A 21,726-nucleotide genomic window follows, 5' to 3' on the forward strand; every position below is an offset into this window, starting at 1 on the left:
CAGATAATCCCAGTTATGTATACAACATACAGACTATGCCTGTTAATGTTACATAGTTTCATATTATCATTTCAACTTGGTACAGGATCATAGAAAGATAAGGCTTAAATAGACATTTCTACTTCTTCTTAGGTCTACTGCTGACAAAGCTCCTCTATCATTGTTTTTCCATTCACCAAGAAATTAAGGCCCCATTTGCCTTGAACCCAAGTCTACATCAAAAAATCAACAAATTTTTATGAGTGCATACTATGTAGGAGGTACTATTCTAAGAACTGAGGATTCTGATGAAAATCATTTTCTTAAAAACTGCTGAAACTCAAATTCAACAGTTTCCCTAAATTCTGCCCACAGAATATAGGCATAGTCCTCTCTAGTCAGTTATCCTAAGCTGTCCCTCAGTCAAAAGGTTCTTATCTTCTCTCAAGATGCAATTTGTCCAAATGCTTTCAATTTCTTCTTAGATCTAACCCCTGCAGGCTCTACAATGTCAGCAGCCTCCTCTGTAACTATATTTCTAGGTGACACTATCCTTTTACTGTATCCATATTTGCCTGTCTAAAGCTCGTGTGTATTTTGAGTGCTCCAGCCCCAAACAGACTGGCTTTACTCTCAATCAACAAATGACTTTGGGATAGGTGTTTTTTCCTCCCACCGTATATAATAATCCCAATATAGCTAACATGAACACTTGCATGAAATTTAAGCACATACAATCAGTGTTCAACATCTGAAACTAATTTTCAGTTAATTTATGCCCAAAATAGATGAAAGACTTTCTAAAATAGAAAAACATGAAAGAGGAAGTTCAACGAAATTCAAACTATCCAGTTATAGAACAGAAAGGCTAGGTTTTGATTTTTCAGTTAATGACAAAAAGTCTCTCTTTTGGTATAAATGCTCCATATTTTGGAAGTTAAAAAAAATAAAACTTCCTAAAATGGTCCTTGAGGTTTACATTCTTCAGTATTGATGAAAGCCCACTTTTACACCTTAGGGTAAAAGCAAAGGACCATGACAGCTAAAAATAAACCTCTCTAAAGAAATCTCACTAAATGTCTAAGAAAAATGTTTCACAGTTGGTTGTCTACACACTAGATTTATATAAATTTTACATATAATCTAGATCCAGAGTTTATAAACTAAGCCATTTCTGGAAGAACGAAAGACTGCTGAGTTAAAAACAATTGACAGCTATGAAGTGGTCAAAAATGAATGTATTAGTCCATCAATCAGACATCCCTCTTTCCTCACAAGTTGAAATATATACCTAATATAGACATTTATATCTCGAGAGGAATTAAATAATTTGTGACATTTATAGAGTATTTTAATTTTGCTAAGTGTTTCAACATACTACCTTTCTAAGAATTAAAAAAAAAGAAAAAACCCAATACTATGAGGTATATTATTATTATTATTATAATTACTACTGGTGCTACAGCTGCTGCTGTGGCTACTACTTCTGCTGTTACTGATAACTACTGCTGCTGCTGCTGCTGCTGCTGCTGCTGTCCCTGGTGCTGCTAATACTACTACTACAGCTGCTGCTGCTGCTACTACTATACTACTACAGCAGTTGTTACTGCTGCTGCTGCTGCTGGAGTGGGATTGGACATGAGGATGCTGCTGCTGCCATTATGGTTGCTGCTGATGATACTACTACAGTCACTGTTACTACTGCTGCTGCTAATACTACTACTGCTACCACTGATGTTATGGCTGCTCCTACTACTGCTGTGGCTGCTCCTACTATTGCTGCTGTTACAGCTGCTGCTAGTACTACTATCAGTACTGCTGCTGCTCCTGTTACACATAAAATAATATTTATAAGCATTATTATCTTAGATGATAAAAGTGAAGCCCAGAGAGACCAATCACCTGTCCTTGGTCATAAAGCTATTGTGGGGGTAGAATTCAAGCTCTAGTCTTTTGAACTCTAAAGTCAGCATTGTACCTACTCTGCACAATTTGATTCAATTAACTCAACATTTATTAAGCTCCTATGGGCTGTGTCCTAAGTGCTGGGGATACAAAAACAGACAATGGACAGTCCTTTCCCTCAAGGAGCTTACAATCTAACACACAACAAAGGGAACTGCTATTCTGTACCTGGTTCTGACCAGTAAAGCAGAAATAGCTGTTAGGATAGAAAAGGAAACTTGATTAGTAGAAATGCCTCCATGTTATAGTTAATAAGGAGTTGAAAATCAGGCAACCTAGGTTTGGATCCCATTGGATTTCTAGACTGCTAAGATTTTTCTAAAAATGGAGAGAATTAATGAAGTTCTCATAGTCATTTCTCCCCTATATTTACTGGAAAACTCCTTTTCAAACAAGTGCATTTTTGTGGTAAAGCAGTATCTATAAGAGGAAAGAGAACAAAAGACTCTCCTCCCCTTCCAACCCACTCCCAACACAGACACACAATGCTTCTATATCCCAACGAGATTTACTTAAGAATTTTCTTTACAACTCACTGAGGCCCTGGAGTGGGATTGGAGATGAGGATGATGCAAATTTGCAAGTCAATTTCAGATCAACTCAGTCAAGAATGGAGCAAACAAAATGGAAAAACCAAAAAGCAAACTAGCTTCCCACACCCGTTTTTTGCATAAGAAAGATTCTGTCCATGAAGTGTGATAGTAGTATTTCATCAGTTTTCTTCTTTTCTCAGTAATTGGTGAGGATACAAATTATTATTAATTACCTCCATTCCCTGACCTATGCTTTGGATCTTTGAACATTGTAATTGGACAGGTGGACAAAACAAGGGAAAAGCAGAATGGGGAGAATTTATGGCCCACAATTGACTTTGTAAAGTACTGACTTTGTAAAATTTTTCAACCTATTCTCATAGAGACAAGGGCTTACTCTCATGGCCTTGTCTGGATTCTGAAAAATGCTGTTAACTCATAAGAGTCTTCATGAAAAATCAAAGAACAAAAGTGACATTGGTTTGATCATAGTCAGGATTTCTTAATGCTCTTGAATTAGTCAATCTCTAGACCCTAAAACATGCTATTGGTTCAGTAAATATTTAACATTTAGCCACGGTTTTTTGTTCATTACTCTATATATTGGAGTATCTTTCATTGATGAGATTGGCTAGCATTTCTCATAGCACACTATCATTCCATCACAATCACAAACAACAACTTCAGTCATTCCCCAATTGATGGGCATCCCCTCAATTTCCAATTCTTCAGCAATGAATATAATAACTGAATATAATATAATTAATATATATATAATATAAATAAAACTGAATATAAGATCTCATATGATCTGACCAAAGGGTACAAAGGGAATATCACTTCTCTAGTCAAGGAAGCTGTGTTTTAATAAATGCAGTGAAATGATGCATTAAATGTCTTAAATGACAGCTCATAAAATTGAGAATTAGTTTGCAATCCACTAAAACTCTCAGGTGCTTTTTTCAGATTATATACTGTCTAACTGTATCTCACCATTTTGTAGGTATAAAGCTGATTTTCTAAAATCAAGTATAAAATTTCATGTTTATCTTGATTAAATTTCATTTTATAAGATTTGGCTCAATATTCTATCCTGTCAAGATCATTTTGGGTTCTCTCTCAGTCATCTACTGTGACAGCTATCCCAGTGTCATAAGTAAATTTGATACAAATACACTCTACACCTTTAACTGGGTCATGGGGGGGGGGGAAGTTAAGTAGCACAGGGCCCAGGAGAGGTCTCTTGAACACTGCCTTTCAAATTTATTTTTTAAGCTATTAAGGAGGGGCAGCTAGAAACATATTATAAAACAACAAAGAAACAGAAACAAATAAATCGCTGTTAATGACTATTCTTCAAGTCAATATATTCTTCTAGTTCTAACTCTACCTATCTGTACTGTCTAGCTGCTGAATACTCATAGACTCAATTCTCAAACAGATAGAAATTGGGGCTATTAAAACAGATTTAAGGATCCCTGCAGATCACATGCTGACTTAGAAAATCACAATTAACATTATCTATGATTTATTGTATTTTTATTTGGTCAAAAATTTACCAATTACACTTTAATCTGATTCTGACCCCACTTGGGAATGTTATGGGTGATGTGTTTGATACTTCTGGTCTACCCTTTATCTCTTCATTTATACCAGAGTAATAATATGAAAGACTATGCCAAATCCTTTGTCAAGATCTAGGTAAACATATATTACTCCATTAATCGATCTGCTAAGCAATAATAGAAAGAAGAAAAAATGTTGTTAAAAATAATAACTTTATTAATACCTTTTGTGTGGATTGTAACTGCACACTTTGTTAAAACCATTTGTGTCTATTTGTGTCTGTCTTGTCATTTTGTCTGTGTTCGTGTCTTCGTAAAATGCGAAATGTCTACGTCATGTTTATGTTTGTAGATGCTGTTACCTTGAAAGATTTAAAATGCAGCCAGCCAGAAAAAAAAAATTTAAGGGCTGTAGCCAAAGAGTTTAGAACAATGGGAAAGATTAATGAACTTTCGTACCTGAAGTAATTGTCTGGAGATTAGGTAATAAGAAATAAAATTAGATAAACAAAACTGCAGAACTGCTAAAAAAAAATCTTGACAGATTTTGGAAGTTTGGAGATTGCTCAGTAAGGAGTTTGGAGATTTATCATTTTAAGTTTGCAGGGGAGAACTCCTGAAACTTGGTGGCAATTCTAGGAACTCATTCCCTTCAGAAATATCCTAGTAAGTTTTTTGATACCACTCTGTAGAATTTGCTTTAAAGAAATATAAGGATTAAATTTTATAAAAGTTAAAAGGAAATATCAAGATTAATAGTTTCATTGTTCTAGGACAATGAAGAAAGGTAGCTAGTTTGGAAGTAATCCCAGAGTAAAGGAAAAAAATAGGTAACAGAATCTACAAACATCACAAACATGACACAGACATTTTCTACCACTGACTTCATGACAATTCAGACAACTATTCTGTAATCAAATCTCAAAACAATAATAAATTACAGTCCCAAGAATTTTTACCTTAAATAGCAAAATTTCACTAACTTTTACTTATAAATTAAAACTACCCATATTCTAAAGCTTTGGACATACAGCAAATAACTGATAGTTAACTCATCATTAATATGTTGAAGGGATAGTTGTCTGAATTGTCATGAGGCCAATAGTAGAAAATGTCATGTGCTATAGTCTGGGAACTGCTAAAGGTGGATGTCTATAACTGGGAAAAATTTTGGGGATGATTTTGGCATGGCCCAAGGTAGGATCCTCCCTTTTTGAAAAGGAAATTTCCCCACCTGTTTAATCCTGATCCTTGCTTTGGATACCCTGTGACTACATGATTGACTATCAGATATAATTCTTGCCTGCAATCAAATAGGGCTAAGGGAGTTTTTCTCTCTATTATGACATATGACATTATTATAACCATGTCCCTCTTTTTTCTTTTTATAACAAATTTCTATAATCAAGAAGTTTTGTAAGTACAACACTGAATCAATTACATAATAGAGTGATGATGGAACATCTCTGAGTTACTATAATAGGATACAAGTATGAACATCTTACAATTTTACTCTATTTGTGGTCAAATTATAATATAGGGATGATATCCTCCTAACGGGAAATGATTCCACAAAGTAATAAGACAAAAACGCTATATAAAAAGTTCTCTATGAATGGAATAGTAAATTTTGAGAAAAGCAACCAGATTAGACTGCTTTCTCTAAGAACTATATACGGATGTATAAAGAAATTCAGGCTTTGAGTATTTTTTAGTAATAAGGTCTCAAAATTGGATTTAATATTTTTACACATAAATTGTGTTGATAATGGCAAAGAAAGTGAAATTATTTTCCCATTTTAAGGTATGTCTTTGATAATCTTAAAGGGCAGAAGAGTCCATTTTGCAGTTAGACCCTTATGAATAAGAGTCTTATGTCAGGTACAGGATTTAGGTAAGTATAGAAACAGCAAATGGTATATAAACTGAAATTCTCTGAAACTTCAAGATTAAAGAATCAAATTTACTAAACTACATTAAGTCAGAATTATCTAGGAACCTCTAGATTTGGAAAGAGAGAAGCAGAACCCCTTTAGAGATATCCTGAGAATAAAGCCTATTGTCCAAGAAAAGATATCCAGGGACCAGATAACCACATGAGACATCTGGGACTCAAAACGTGCTGGCTAAATGAACACTGAAAATGGGTTATTAGGATACAAGGGGAATTGATGTTAGTTAATATTGCTAATAACCATTGTATTGCTTTGGTCTTTTGTTTCAAGATGTTTAAGTTTTGGTTTGGGGAAGAGGTTGGTTTTTGGTTACCTTGGTGACATGTAAATCTTTTCTGTTAAAACTAGTCTATTGTGAACTTTCTAACTAGTTTGATTTGCGCCTGACTTAGTGTAATCATGCAATTATGAGAACAGTGAGAAAACTTTATTGCATTGTTTGAACCTAGCCCTGAATGCCTGGAAACTGAACCATCTCTATGTGCTGTTTAGGGATTCTTAAGCAAGGACCTATGTTATGCTGACCAGAAACTCAGATCCAAAGATTGATACAAGGAGTTTTCTCACAATTGCCAACCCATATGTCTTCTAAGGGCCTCTACCAGGTCCTTCTGAATACTCCCACAGCTGTCAACCTTGTGGGTGTGTACTCTTGGACCATCTGAAGAAAGCCCCAGCTCCTGAGTGGAAGGCAGAACCCTCTAGGGACCTCGAGGCTCATCTAGTATGGACCCAGGAGGAGCGGACATCCAAATGAGACAGCTGTCCCAAGACCCCCAATGAGGACTGAGTGTACTGTCCTAGTTATTTTTCCACTCTCTTCATTTTTGCCTTTTGTTATAAGCCCAACCACCAAAGCTCTGATTCAAGCGTGTATTGGCATTTTCTCCATCGACATGCTTGGCCCTCCTCTCTTTTCTGGTTGCAAGGAAACAATGGCTAGCAATAATACTTGGGACACACTTCCCTGATAGGTCTCTCATACTGGCCCAACTGGCTTCTTGTGGCACCTTGGCTTATATCTGCCTTTCCTTTATTGGCCCGAAGGGCAAGGGTTCTTTCAGATCCCCTCCCTTTAGCCAAAAGGGGAAAATGTCAAGATGTTGGGAGACACCATGTTTTCCAGAGTTAAGGCCTAGCAAGTAAGCTGTGTTCTGAACTTGGCATAACAACAGTCCTTTGCATTTACCATTTGAATGATCCTACCCTGTCCTAGTTTTTTTCTCTCTCTTTCCTTTTTGCCTTTTGTCATTTGCCTAACCACCAAGGCCCTGATTCAAGTGTGAACTGGCAAAATCACATAATTATTGTATTGCTTTGACCAGCACCAGGCGTTGTCTGAGCTCAGACAAGTATCAAAGAAGCTCATATAAGTACCCATGTTCCGGCCATGAAGCCTTGCGATGAATCAAACTGGTCTCATTGGTGCTGTTACCTCTTACTGTCAGGGCTACAGCTCACTGCACAGTCATTGGTATAAGTACCAAGGTCTCCCCACACTACCTCAGGTCCTCCCAGTAGGTGCGGGGCATCAGCATGTGTCTAGAGCCCCTCCTTGCTTGCAAGCCATTCCCTTCACTTTGAAATTAAGCTTCTGTTTGATTCCTGACTCTCCTGTCTCTAGTCTCCTCTGTTCAGCTTCAGCCACCCACAGATTAGAGGCTGGTTTGGGCCGGTTGACAATTATAACAAAATATTAATCAAAAAGTTATTCAAGTCAGGGCAGCTTGGTGGTGCAGTGAGTGGAGCACTGGCCCTGGAGTCAGGAGGAACTGAGTTCAAATTCGTCCTCAGATACTTGACACACCTACTAGCTGTGTGACTTGGGCAAGTCACTTAACCCCAATTGCCCTGACTTTCCCCCTCCAAAAAAAGGTTATCCAGCTACGTTCACAACAAGAAAAAAAAGGAGGGCTAGATCTGCAAGTTGTGGAAGAAGGTAAAAAAAAAATCTCTAATGACAGAGAGTTGTTTTGCTTCCATCACCTCCAGGAAACAGAATCATCCTCAAACCAGAAATAGTGGAATAAACAGCATTAAGCGGGAACTTATTGTCAAATTTTTCATATTCCTAAAGCTCTGTTCCCATGCCATGGGAATCAAAGAGGAATAGAATTTTGATACCAAGAAAAGCAGAGCCATCTCAGACAAACCTGGAACCTCAGTGACTGAACAGAATTTGAATACCTCAGTTAAGGTCTAAATTTTACAGGATGTTGAAGTTCATCCCTCAGATATCAATACTCAAGCTTCATGTTGGCCCTTAAACCTATATTTGATAGAGTGGTTCTCATTTTTAAGACAAAGTTTCTAACTATAAGGTTGGATCAGATAGATACCCATTATCCAGTTAACTATAGTAGCTGACAACCTGTGGAGTTTTACAAAACACCAAAACTCCGTGGTGACTCCCTGTTCATCGACTGACAATGATTTCTACTGGCGTAGCCAAGTGAAGATCTCTGACCCTTCATCTGATCCTTCTCTACTTTTTCTATATACAGTCCTCTAGTAGACTAGTTTGCCTGGTTACAGAACCCTCATCAGACTGGCTGTTCCATCAGAGAAAATGTGTATATCCCACCGGTTACCATGAACTCAAACAAACAACATTCTACACTTTGTAAAACTCATGCCCTTTCAAATCATAGCAGTGACTATAGTATTAATAAGGCACATTTGTATAGCACTTCATGATTATCAAAGTAGATCTTCAGTTGGCTGGGAGAGGAGACACTGTGTGGTCTTGGCCACTGTGCCTTTCTGCCTGGTTGCATTGGCTTTGCTGCATTCTTACCCCTTGGTCTTCACACCTTCCTTATGGCTGTTCTCCTGAGTTTCCATGTGCTCATTCCACCCTGTTCTCCACCAGAGCCAGTTCCTGGTGGAGCCAAGTCAGAATGATTTTGCCAACACATTTTAGGGGATACAGAAGCATTTAAGAGATGAAAATCATGAGATGAATCACAGAGTTGAGGTCTGTCAGCTAGATAAGGGGAAGTCTTACTGACATTCTAGCCAGGATTCCTAAGTCTAAGGCTCAGAGTATAGGAAAGAAAAAAGATAGAGTATATAGGACCAGCTGAAATTTTGTGAGGCATCTGAAGAACCTACCCTGAGTGAATGTGCTGAAAAAGTGAATGGTTTGTCATTGTAAAGAATATTTTTTGCAACTGGAATATTGAGAGTTGAGTCCAGTTTTCTGAAAAGGTTTTTATAAGTTCAGCTACATGTATTTCCCAAATCATCCTGAGGACATTATATTTACTCTCTTTACAGATGACAGCATGAAGTCAAATTGCCACTATTACTATACTTCACAGGAGTCATTGAAGAAATTTCTAAAATTTCAAGGCTGAGAATCACCCTTCTACTTGCCTAGGCTCACAATTCCCCAGGCAAGGACCCTTGTCATGACCAGCATAAAGAAAGAGCAATTTTTTTGTCACACGAAAGAATCCCTTTGTTTTATTTGACAGGTTAAACCAGGGTTTTGCCAGTGGAGAGGAAAACAAGGGTGTCTGGGTTGTATGCCACTTCATCAAGCAAGATATTAATGTTTTTCTTTGTCAGTCATATGTTAAGAACATTAGACTATATGGTAAATATGTAGGATCATCACAGTTTGTAAAAGTGCTAATAAAGCAAATAGGGTAGAATCGTAATTGAAAATCCTGATTTGTTTAATCAAAACAACTCTTAGATACCACATCTCTCCTGTCAGATTGGCTAAAATAACAAAACAGGAAAATGATAAATGCTGGAGAGGATGTGGGAAAATTGGAACATTGTTACATTGCTGGTGGAGTTGTGAGCTGATCCAGCCATTTTGGAGAGTAATTTGGAACTATGCCCAAAGGGCTATAAAAATGTTCATACCTTTGACCCAGCAATACCACTTCTAGGGTTGTATCCCAAAGAAATCACACAAGCGGGAAAAGGACCCATACGTACAAAAATATTTATAGCGGCTCTTTTTGTGGTAGCTAAGAATTAGAAATCAAAGGGATGCTCATCAATTGGGGAATGGCTGAACAAGTTGTGGTATATGAAGGTAATGGAATACTATTGTGCTATAAGAAATGGGGATGATACGGACTTCATAACAACCTGGAAAAACCTACACGACATAATGCTGAGTGAGCCGAGCAGAGCCAGGAGAACATTATATACAACCACAGATATATGGATTCTATGAGGACCAACCCTGACAGACTTTGCTCTTCTCAGCAACACAAGGTACAAAGACAACTCCAAAGGACTCACAATGGAGAATGCTATCTACATCCAGAGAAAGAACTATGAAGTATAAATGCAGATTGAGGCATACTTCATACTAGCCTTTCCCCCACCCTTTTTTTTTCTTTTTCTCTCTTTTGTTTTTGTTTTTAGGGTGGTTTTTTTCTTTGGTCCTGTTTCTTCTTTCGCATGATTCATTTCATTGATCACAGTTCTTCTCCATAATTTGACTAGTGTGTAAATTAATTCAATGCAAAGTTATACGTGGAAGCTATATTGGGATTCCATGCCGTCTTGGGGGGGGGGGGGAGGGAGGGAAGAAAATCTGGAACTCAAAATTATGTAGAACCAAATGTTGTAAACTAAAAATAAAAAAATAAAATAAAATTTTAAAAAAATCCTGATTTGTTCAATGTGTTCCAATCCTCCTCTCATTTGGGACTGAATTGCCGCTGCTATCCTTAATAGTCCTGATCTGAGAAGCCAACGATTGCTAGACCCAAAAGTCATGGAAGATCTTTTAATTAGCACATCAACCTTCTTAGTTTCTATCCTCAAAGAAAAAGGCTCTTCTCCCAACTGGCAGCACATCACTGACTGACATGTTTGGTTTCACATGGTTGAAATCTGAGCATGCAGAATGGCTGACTAAGGAATCCTCCCTATGTATGACAAAAGAGAGCCCCATTTCTATAGCAAGGGATTTATCAGGCAATATAGGATACCTTGCCCATACCATTCACCAAGTAAACAAGCAACCCTAGTGAGATGCAGCAGAGAAAATCTCCCCATCTTCAGACCCTGCTGTTTGACATTTAAGATATTTGCACTGGGGATGACAGGGATTGTTTTATCCACAGTGCTCAGTGATGAGCCACTGAATGTATCTCAGAAAACGACATATACATATCCGCACACAGACATACACATATATGTATATATGTGCATACACATACATATATGTGCATATATACATGCATGTATGTATATACATGTATGTACATGTATATAATATATACATATATATTACATGTATATGTAAAAGGCATATGAACCTAGTGTTTGGAGCTTTGAGAAGCCAAACCAAACTCCCCAACTCCAAACTTACCACAACTTCTCTAACACTGTTTATATTTGCAGTAACCCAAGAACCAAAATCTAGGCCCTAAAACCCAGAAGCACCCCCTCCCAATCTTTTAATTTCCTGGCATTGTAATGTAGAAGAGCTTTAAATAAGGCAGAAGAAACTGTTTACCGCATGTAACACAAACGATTTCTGGTGCTAAGAGCTGGAGAAGAAACCCTGCTGGGTAGATCTAACGTATTAACAGCCTGCCTCTTATTAGCCTCCCATTACTGATGGAGCCAATTGGTATTGCAAAGTTTATATTTTGTGAAAATCACGGATACTGCTGCTGTAAATCAAAAAGAATAAATCTTTTTTTCTTGGCTCTAAGAATAAACCAACAAAAAAACATGCAGAAAAGAGAAGGTAACTTTACCCTTTAAATAAAAATTTTTAAACATTCTCCTCCCTGCCTTTTACTGTTGACTTTCCCCCTTAGTTCCAGAGCCCCTAGTTTCTCTCTTTATGACTCTTTCTTGAATTGACTTCCAAATCTTTCATATCTGGATGCAAACAGTTTGATAATTAAGTAGAATATAATTTAGGGAATGAGCATGTTCTCCATTCTCAGCAAAAGATATAGGAGAAGTGGCTTTATTAGCATTATTTTAAATTACTTCATAGCCATCCTGTTTTTGGCCTTTACCTTCATCACTGAGGCTCTTAAATATCCTTTCTCATGGCATGAGTCTTTACAGAATAGGAAAGGAGTATTTTGAGCTGTGGTTATAAGCTTATCTGTGTTAAAAACTCAGTTCAAACTTCAACTTTAAAAAATAAATCATTATCCTGAATAATGTAGACATTTATGTAGACTAGTTCTCCATTAACAATGAAATTATTGTCATTTGGGGAGGGGGGAATGTTTACAAAGTGTTTTCCTTTCAACAACACTATGAGGGAAAAAGTATGTCTTTTTACCCCATTTAATGGATAAAGAAACAAAGGTTCAGAGTGATAAGTGCTTAGCCTATGGTTATAAAGTTAGTAAGGATCAAAGCTGGGATTCAAACCAAGGTCTTTTGACTACAAGAGTGGTCTATTCATAGTACCATGTTTTCATTCTATGTTCATAGACTCATGAGATCATAGATTTAGAACTGGGAAACTTAGAGGTCATGGATTCCAACCTTATTTTATAGATGAGGCTTAAACAAGTTAAGTGATTGGCTCAGAGTAATGCAATTAAATATCCAAGGAAGAATTTGAGTTCAGGTTTTCCTGAATCCAAACACTATTATGTATTGCATCTATTAGGCTGGGTGTTTCCAAAGTTGAGTTAACTTAAATTATTATAGTCACAACTCTATCTTGATTTCAGTAAAGTATTTGACAAGGTTTCCCATGATATCTTTGTTGGCTAAGGTGGCAAAAATTTAGTCTAGCATTTGTTTGTTGCACAGCCATTTTCAATCATGTCTGACTCTTTGTGACCTCACTTGGGTTTTCTCAGCAAAGATACTGGAATAGTTTACCATTTCCTTCTCCAGCTCATTTTACAGATGAAGAAATTGAGGCAGAGTTAAGTGGTTTGCTCAGGGTCACATGGCTAGTAAATGTCTGAGGCTGTATTTGAACTCAGGAAGACAAAGTCTTCCTGACTCCAGGTCTCTATTCACTGTGCCACCCAGCTGTCCTGAGCATAGTAATAGTACTTTTAACAATGGATGCCAGTTGACTTAAAAACTGTAGAGGAAGCTGGCATAATGGAATAAATAGGTTTTCAGGGCTGGCAGTGCCACTGACCAATTGTATAAGATGGGCAAATCACTCAGTCTCTGAAGGACTGAATTTCCTGACCTTTAAGTAAAAAGAATTGGTCTCTACACAATCCCTTGCAATTCTGAATATCTTAGAGTCAGGCATCCTGACTCTCAAACCGGCTGTCTTGCCCTACTATTTGCCAAACAGCTGGAATGCTATTGCTTAAAGGTTCAGTGCCAACCTCTGGTTTTGGGGGTGACTGAATAGGGGCTCCACAGACTATGCCACAGGACTATGCCTTCAGCCTGTTCTATTCAATATTTTTTATCAGATATTTGGATGAAGAAACAGAAAACATGCTTACATAATATTTAGATGACCTGAAATTGAGGATAACTACTGTGAGAGATGACAATCAAGATTTGAGATAATCTCAGCATTCTGAATGACACTGTACTGAAAACAACTAAATAGAATTTAACAGGGGTATGCTTAGTTTTAAGAAATCTGTTATTAAAAAAAAGTAAGATGGGGAAATCCAGCTTGGCAGGGGTGCGTGTGAGAAAGATGTGAGGATTTTAATTGACCACAAGCTTAAAATGAGGCAGTAATGGGACGCAGCTGGTAAAACAGCCAAGACAATCTTAGGTGATTGAAGCAATTACTTAGATCATAGGAAGAAACAATTCTACTCTAGAATATGTACCCTGTAGGCAGTCAGACTAAAATCTGTAGAATTACTCAGTTCTAGATATGATAGTCTAAACGTTCTCTGTGGACCATTTAGCACCAGCACCTCATAGACTTAGGTTCCTATTTGCAGGAGGTATTTTCTGATTGAATCATCAGTACAAAGGATAGAAAGTTGGCGTCAAATCAGGAAGAGACTGGACTTAAGTCCTACTTCTAATACATTCTATCTATAGTCCTACTTCTAATACATTCTATCTATGTGACTCTACATCAGTAGTAGTATTGGGCCTGGGAGAGACCACTGTACTTCCAGTCTGGAATAACCCAATCTAAGGGAAACCCAATTTGTAAAAAAAAAAAAAAATCCACCCTAGCTTCCTAGCTTCCTTATGCAGAGGTTGCATCTAGACCTCATCTGAGAACTAGGCTCTGTCTCTTGGGGTCAATTCCACCCCTCCCCCCCATTCATGAAGCCTTGAGAACAGGAATACCCAGCAAGCTAAGACAAGTTGAGAAATTTCAAATAACAGCTCAGGGTGGAAATGAGGCAGCCAAGACTGGAGGCTTCAAGGGAGTTTCAGGGTCATATTGAGAGGGCAAGATGGTGATCAGTGGAAAAGAGACCATATTATTCCTTATCTGGTTATTTTGATTTTTTTTTTGCTTGTTTGTTAGTTTGCTTACTATATCTCACTGCTCAACTAACAATGAACAAAGTTAAGAGGAATAATGAGGCCTCTATAGCCCAGCCTATGAAATGAAAGCAAATCAAAGGTCATTTCCTGCAACAAAACTGTTTAAAATAAAAACAAAAAACAAAGCACTAAGAATTATCCCCAACTATGGAGTTTCCTTGTCCTGATCTTGACATTAAATCTTCTCTAGGAGCCCATGAGTTGAACAACATTTGAGATTAATGGTTTCATAAAGGGCTAAGTGATAGGGTTAAAATAATTGAACTCTGTCTTTCCTAGAACTTCTAGCTGTAGACTATTTCTACAAGCTGTTTAAAGCCTACCGAAGCCTGGGAGAAGCCATGGACATGTAGCCTACGTGGCAGATATTTTAGAATATATTGTTTCATTCCTTTCTTGATGCTATGCCAAAGACTAAAAACACCATATACAGTATTCATGCATACCTGCCTACTTGCTTTGTTGGCCTGTAGGGTTCAGTGAAATGCAGCCAGTTCACAGATGGGGCAGGATTTTCCAATAGGTAGGGACTGGAGCTATTCTGACTAGGTAAATCCACACTAACCATGTCCCTTAGGCTAAGATGTCACGAGAAACCACCACCGCAGACCATTCATCCTCTGGGAGCCATGGCCGGCTCGGCGCTTACCTAGAACTTGCCTAAAAATAGGGTATAATAAATAACTGGAGTCAGTGACATGACACTGTTCACATTCAGGTCTTTGTGTGAATTTGATTATGTTCATGGCTGGCAATGCTACCTTGAAATTAAATTTTATGCGACGCTCCCTGACGAGTGGGCTGCAGCTGCCGCCGCCGACCTTTGTAGACGCTCCGCGGCTAGCCCAGAGCCGAGCACTTCGTGAGGCTGCCAGGGCCCTGCTGGGCGGCGTGGCAAAATGGCTGCAGCCAGCCCTGGGAGCTCCTTGGCCCTGAACTGCCCGGCTAGAGAGCCCTGCCAGCCCTCCCTCCGACCAGCCAGAGTCCAGTCTCGGGAGCCATGGCCCCCCACAGAGAACGACAGGTCCCAGTGATCCAGAAGGTCCGAGGGCTGCCCCTGGCCTCCTCCCTTCTGCTGCTGCTCTGCTATCTGTGGGTGTTGGGGGGCGGCCCAAGCTTGGCCCTGGACCTCGACCTGCTGCTCGGACATTGGCAGGTGTACTGGCTGCTGACCTTCCCACTGGGCCACGCAGCCCTCCCAGCCCTGTTGGTGAGCTTGCTCCTCTTCCCCACCCTAGGCTGGTATCAGGAGAGCCACCTGGGCACCGTGCGCTACGTCTACGCCTCGGCCCTGGAAGCCCTGGCCATTGCGTTGCTCCACCTGCTCCTGGCCGGCCTCAGGGTGCCCGGGGCAGGGGGTGGGGGCTGCGGCTACACGCCCATCCACCTGGCTCTGCTGGCAGCCCAGCACCGGAGCGGGACCAGGCTGCCGGGGGGAGGAAGGGGGGGGTGAGCTCCGAGCCCAGCTTCCTCCTTCAGCTGTGCGGCCTCCTCACTGGCCTGGCCTATTCTGCTGGGGTCTTCCGCCGGCTGGTGCTCTCAGAGCGCCGGCTCCAAGCCCTGCAGAGAGCTGCCTGCTATGTTTCATCGCAGCCCCCTGGAGCTGCCCATCCTGCACCCCGCTGGGCTGAGACATCAAGATCCTGAACCTCTTGGGAGTCTGGTGCCAGGACTCTGGGCCTCCACCTCGGCCCCAGGCCCGCTCTCTCCTGGCCTAGGAGCTAGGCCCCCAGTGTTTGAAGGGGCCCCATCGTGGGATGCCCCCAGCCTCCCGCTGAAGAAGCCGCTCTGGAGGCGGGGAGATGCTGTGAATGACGAGCTGCTGCAGGCCGCCATCCAGGCTTCCCTTCAGGACGAGCCCTCACTGGCTACGGAGGAGCTGAGGTTGTCCAAGTCGTGCATCCCTTCCCCAAGGCTACCGCAGCTGGAGCGCATGGGATTCTCCATGGAGCAGGCAGTGGTAGGGCTCGCAGCTACTGGGCACGTGGAAGGGGCTGTGAGAGATGCAGCCCAGGTGACGCCCCCGGGCAGAAATGAGCGTCCCAGGGAGGGCCCGCTTCCACCTGCCCAGAAACAGGAGCCTGTCAGGCCGTAAGGAGCGTCCACCCCTATGGCTGCACTGGAGCAAGGACAGAGGGGCAGCACATGGGTGCATGGGGGCGGTATCAGGGTTCAGGCTACTCTCAGAGGCCATCCCCAAAGGCTCCCAGCAACACACACACACACACACACACACACACACACGGGGAGAGAGAGACAGAGACAGAGACATCCCCCTGCCAAATAAATTCATCTCATCTTTAAAGAAAAAAAAAATTAAATTTCAAAGCCCAGCTAAGATGCCACTGCTTGCAAGATACCTTTTCTGGTCCCCTTAGTTTCTACTGCTTCCTACTTCTTGAAATCACCAGGTATGATTCTCAATATACTTTGTATAGATTGTAACCGCCTGTAGCTTGTAAACTCAGTGAATGCAGGGTCTGGTTGGGGGGGTGGGGCGGGGTATTGTTGGGGGGGGGGGGCTGTTGTTATTCTTTTTTATTTTTTGCTCTCTTTGCATTCCTAATGCCTAGCACAGTATCCTAGACATGGTAGGTGCTGAATAAACAGTAAATTAAATCACACTTTAAAAAGCTTTGGGTAAAGAAGGAAGGATCTGAAAAAAGACAGAAAAAAAGAAAAAAGCCCAAGAATACCTAAATTTTGCAATGATTTTGTTTACACTTTCTACCATCATTCCACTTACTCTATCTTTCCCCCTCAATAGAAACAACACTGGATTGAGTTCAAAGCCTTTAGTTCAAATCCCAGTTTTCCCACTTAAAACACACATGAGCTTGGATATGTCATTTAATCCTGTCTAGGTCTCAGCTTCTTTACCTAAATAATGAAGGACTTGCATTAGATGATCTCCAAGGTCCCTTTTGATTCTAAACCTAGAATCTTAAGAAGATTCTCTAAGTATTTGATAATCTGTGTTACCAATCTTTTCACTAACACTATTCTCACCTCTCCTCATTTCTCTTAGGAAAATTGTTGGACTCTACATACCTCAGAAAATATATGTTCCCATTAAAATGGAACCATCAAGCAGTAGATAGAGGTAAAGTACATGCTTATATCTTTGGAGCTATAGAAGGTTTCCAATCAGTCAACAACCATTTATTAAGCAATTACTGTGTTATAGCCTTTGTACTAAATAAGTCTTGGGGTAACAAAGACATGTAAAAAAGTCTGCCTTCAAGGAGCACACATTCTATTGGGGACACAAATCTCAAATAACTAGGTGCATGCAAAGATATATAGAACAAATGGAAGGAATCTAGAGGGGCCAGATTGCCCTTAGAACTAACTTTATTTATTTTAGGGTATAAATTATTGTAAAGATGCTAAATTGTACCTTTCAATATTGGCCTTACTTTCTGACAATCTCTAGTTCACTTATTAGATATACACTTTACCAAACAAAAGGAATCACTATATTAGATTTGAGGAAGAAAAAATAAATGGGTCTACAACTTCAGTGATTTTTTCCTCTGATGATCAGATGTTGCCATCTAGTGGTAACTCGAATCAAATTTTCTTAGCTTTCTTTTCCCCACCACAGTGATGGTACATTACAAGAGATTGAAATTAAAAGATTACTAGGCCCACAGCTTAGTAATGGATATAAAAACATGACAAGAGGAAGAGAAAGGAATAGCACCTACTATGTGCCTGTCAATGTACTAAATGCTCTATAATTATCTCATTTTATCCCCACAACATCCCTGTGAGGTAAGTGCTGTTAATGTTTCTATTTTGCAGTTGAGAAAATGATACAGAGGTTAACTTGCGCAGAGTCACACAGCTAATAAGTGTCCGAAGCTAGATTTGAACTCCTCTTCTTGAATCCAGATCCAGTCTTATATCCATTGTTCGGTCTATTTGCCTCAAGAGAGTAGATGTTACGCTAACTGATTTCTTTTAAAGATAGAGGAACTCCTTGAACCCCCAAAATATGTTTACTGTTACACTGTCTTAGCATAAGATAAAATTTTGCTTTTGTATAGAAATTCCTTCCTGTCAAAATTAGGAATAGTCATGCTTTTAAAGTATTTGTTTTCCATTAACACAAGTGAATAGAATGCTTTCATTAATTATGAGCTAGATATTCCCTGACTATCCATGGATTAGAAGTTATATTAATTCCCACAAGCTACCAGTATTTCATTACATTAAATGATACTATTTATGGATGATATCATTATATTATATGATAGTATTTATCTGAGACAGCTGGAGGAATAGTAGATAGATCAGTGGGCCTACAGTCAGAAATATCCTGCCTCAGACTTAATAGTTGTGTGACCCTGGGAAAGTCACTTAGCCTAACTTATCTGCAGTTTCCTCATCTGTTAAAAATAGCTGCCAGGATTACTGTTAGGATAAAATGATATAATATTTGAGAATTGCTTTGCAAACTTTAAAGTTCTATTATTGTTGCTATTTCTATTATTATAACTACATTCGTTAGTGCCTTACTGTTTATGAGGTACTAAGTACTACCAATGTGGTCTTCTGGATCCTTGGGTGTGGCCTTTTGACTGAGTCCAAGTTTTACTGAACAAATCCTTTTATTAAGGGGATTTGTTCTGTGAAATTTGGATTCAGTCAAAGGGCAGCACTTGAGGACCTAGAGGGCCATATGTGGCCTTGAGGCCACAGGTTCCCCCTACCCCTAATCTAAGTCTTCCTAACTGTGACTAAAATCTTTCAAACTGTCCAGCAGTTCATGAACCTGGCTTGTCTCTTCCCATTTTAGGCTACACAATTAAGCACTGCCAAACTAATGTGCCTTAAAGCATCCATTTTCAAAGTATTACCCCCCAACTTAAAGCCTGACAGTGATTGCCCACAGACAGGCAATATGGCATATGAGAAATAATACTATGGGAGAAAAGCAAGGTTCAAGTCCTGACACACATGAATGTGGGCAAGTCACAGCCTCTTGTGAGCTTAACTTTTACTCATCTTTAAAATGGGTGAGATGGGAGGGGATGTGGGGAAATTGAGACACTAATGCACTGTTTGGTGGAGTTGTGAACTGATCCAACCATTCTGGAAGATAATTTGGAACTATGCCCCCAAAACTATAAAATTATACATACCCTTTGATCTGTCAATACCACTTCTTGGTCTATATCCCAAAGACATCACAAAAAGGTGGAGGGAAAGGATATATTTGTACAAAAATATTTATAGCATCTCTTTTTATGGTGGGCTAAGAATTTGAAATCGAAAGGATGCCTACCAATTGGGTAATGGCTAAACAAGTTGTATTATATGATTGTGATGCAATATTATTGTACTATAACAAATGACAAGCAGGATGCTTTCAGAAAAACCTGGAAAGGCTTACATGAATTAACTGATGCAAAGTGAAGTGAGCAGAACCAGGAGAACATTGTACATAGTAATAGTGATATTGTATGATGAAGAACTGTGAATGACCTAGCTATTCTTAACAATACGATGATCTAAGACAATCCCAAAGGACTAATGATGAAGCATGCTATCCATCTCTAGAGAAAGAACTGACATTGGCTGAATACAGACTTTTTCACTTTCTTTCATTCTTTGTTTTTTATTCAAGTCTTCTTGTACAAAGTGACTAATATGGAAATATTTTACATCATTACACATATATAACCTATATCTGATTGCTTAGCATTGCTGGGAGGGGGAGAGGGGTGAGGTGGGAGGGATAGAATTTGTAATTCAAAATTTTTTTAAATATTAAAATTATTTTAACATGTAATTGGGAAAAATAAAACATATAATAAAAAAACAAAATGAGTGAAATGAGATATTAATCCAGATGGGCTTTGCATTCCCATTTAGCTCCAACATTTGATAATACCATACCTAGGGCATAAAACTTGGATTCCTGCACTTGGCATTTTCAGATTTTTCATAATCTGTTGACATATTATCTATTCAACTTTATGTCTACATTGTGACCTTTTTCCCTCTGAAGAGAAACATTTCTCCTATTTTTTAGCAATGTCATAAAGTTAATGTTAAACAAAATCACTAATACAACAATTTTTTTTACAATTTTTTGTTTTTACAGTTATTTACAGGTAAAGAAGTTAATTTCTACACACAAAATTATATAACAGATTTCTGTTAAAAATAAAACAAGTATACTTCAGGATTCTTTGTCCATTCAGGCTCATTAATTTTTCTTCTAATGGTATTATAATTAGTGTATTCTTTTTAAAATGCTCTTAAAATAATTTCAAAATACATTAGATTTTTCTGTTTTTAAAATTTCTCAACTTTAGGTGTTAAGTTTTTTATCAGTTACTTTTATCATTAACTTTTTGCAATCTGTTATTTTTAATTATATTTTATAGAGATTTTTATTTTAATGTAATCAAACACATTTAGCTGGTTCCTATTAATCCCTCCTACTTAACAGAACAACAAATTGGGAATGTGAAAACCATGAAAAAAAAACTTTAAGAAATAATATGAAATGAAGAAAAACTCAGAACCATAAGAATAAAGACCATTTTTTGCATCATGGTCATTTCTAGATGTATACTGACACTGAGAATTTGACCCTTTGTTATAATAAAGAAAAATTATTAAACAAAAACAAGGGACACAATGACTATCTCTGACAAAATTTTACCTCAACATCTCCCTCACTCTCACTTTTCTGCTGCAAGGAGGGAGTTAGAAACACAAATTCTTAGTAGTAACTTGAAAACACTCAACCTCACTACCAAGTAAAGGAGTGAATTGAAATGACCTTCAATATCACATCATCAAATTAAAAAAAACTCAATAAAGCTTGATGTTAACAGGGCTTTGTAGAGAAATGGGTATGTTCAGTCACTTAAGGTAGAATTGTGATCTTAAGAATATTTTTGGAGAACAATCTAACAGTATGTAGTAAACGTTATAAAAACAACATTATCCTTTGACCTGAAAATTTAATCATTTGGAATATACTCTGTCTTATGAAAAGCAACCAAAAAAATTAAGATGTCCAGAGCAGCATTAAGTTAGAGTATTCCACCATAAGAATTTTATCATAATGTATTTGACCTTTCCCTGTTGTTGGATATTTGTATTTATTCCCATTTAAAATAATTCTGAGATGAGTATATTATTTTGTTTTATTCTATCCTTTTATTATCTACTTTTTATTTAAGTCTATTATGCAACTGGAATTCACTGATACATGAGATGTATGTCTAAATCCATTTCCAGCTCAAA

General features: G+C 38.6%; 2 pseudogenes; both read left to right on the forward strand.

Annotated features, from left to right (window-relative positions):
• The first annotated feature begins 1,640 nt into the window (after window positions 1–1,640).
• On the forward strand, window positions 1,641–11,000 carry LOC118832244 (annotated as a pseudogene).
• Window positions 11,001–15,454: 4,454 nt separating this feature from the next.
• On the forward strand, window positions 15,455–16,549 carry LOC118830689 (annotated as a pseudogene).
• Window positions 16,550–21,726: the final 5,177 nt, after the last annotated feature.

Source organism: Trichosurus vulpecula, chromosome 9, assembly GCF_011100635.1.
Source record: "Trichosurus vulpecula isolate mTriVul1 chromosome 9, mTriVul1.pri, whole genome shotgun sequence".
Taxonomy (NCBI): domain Eukaryota; kingdom Metazoa; phylum Chordata; class Mammalia; order Diprotodontia; family Phalangeridae; genus Trichosurus; species Trichosurus vulpecula.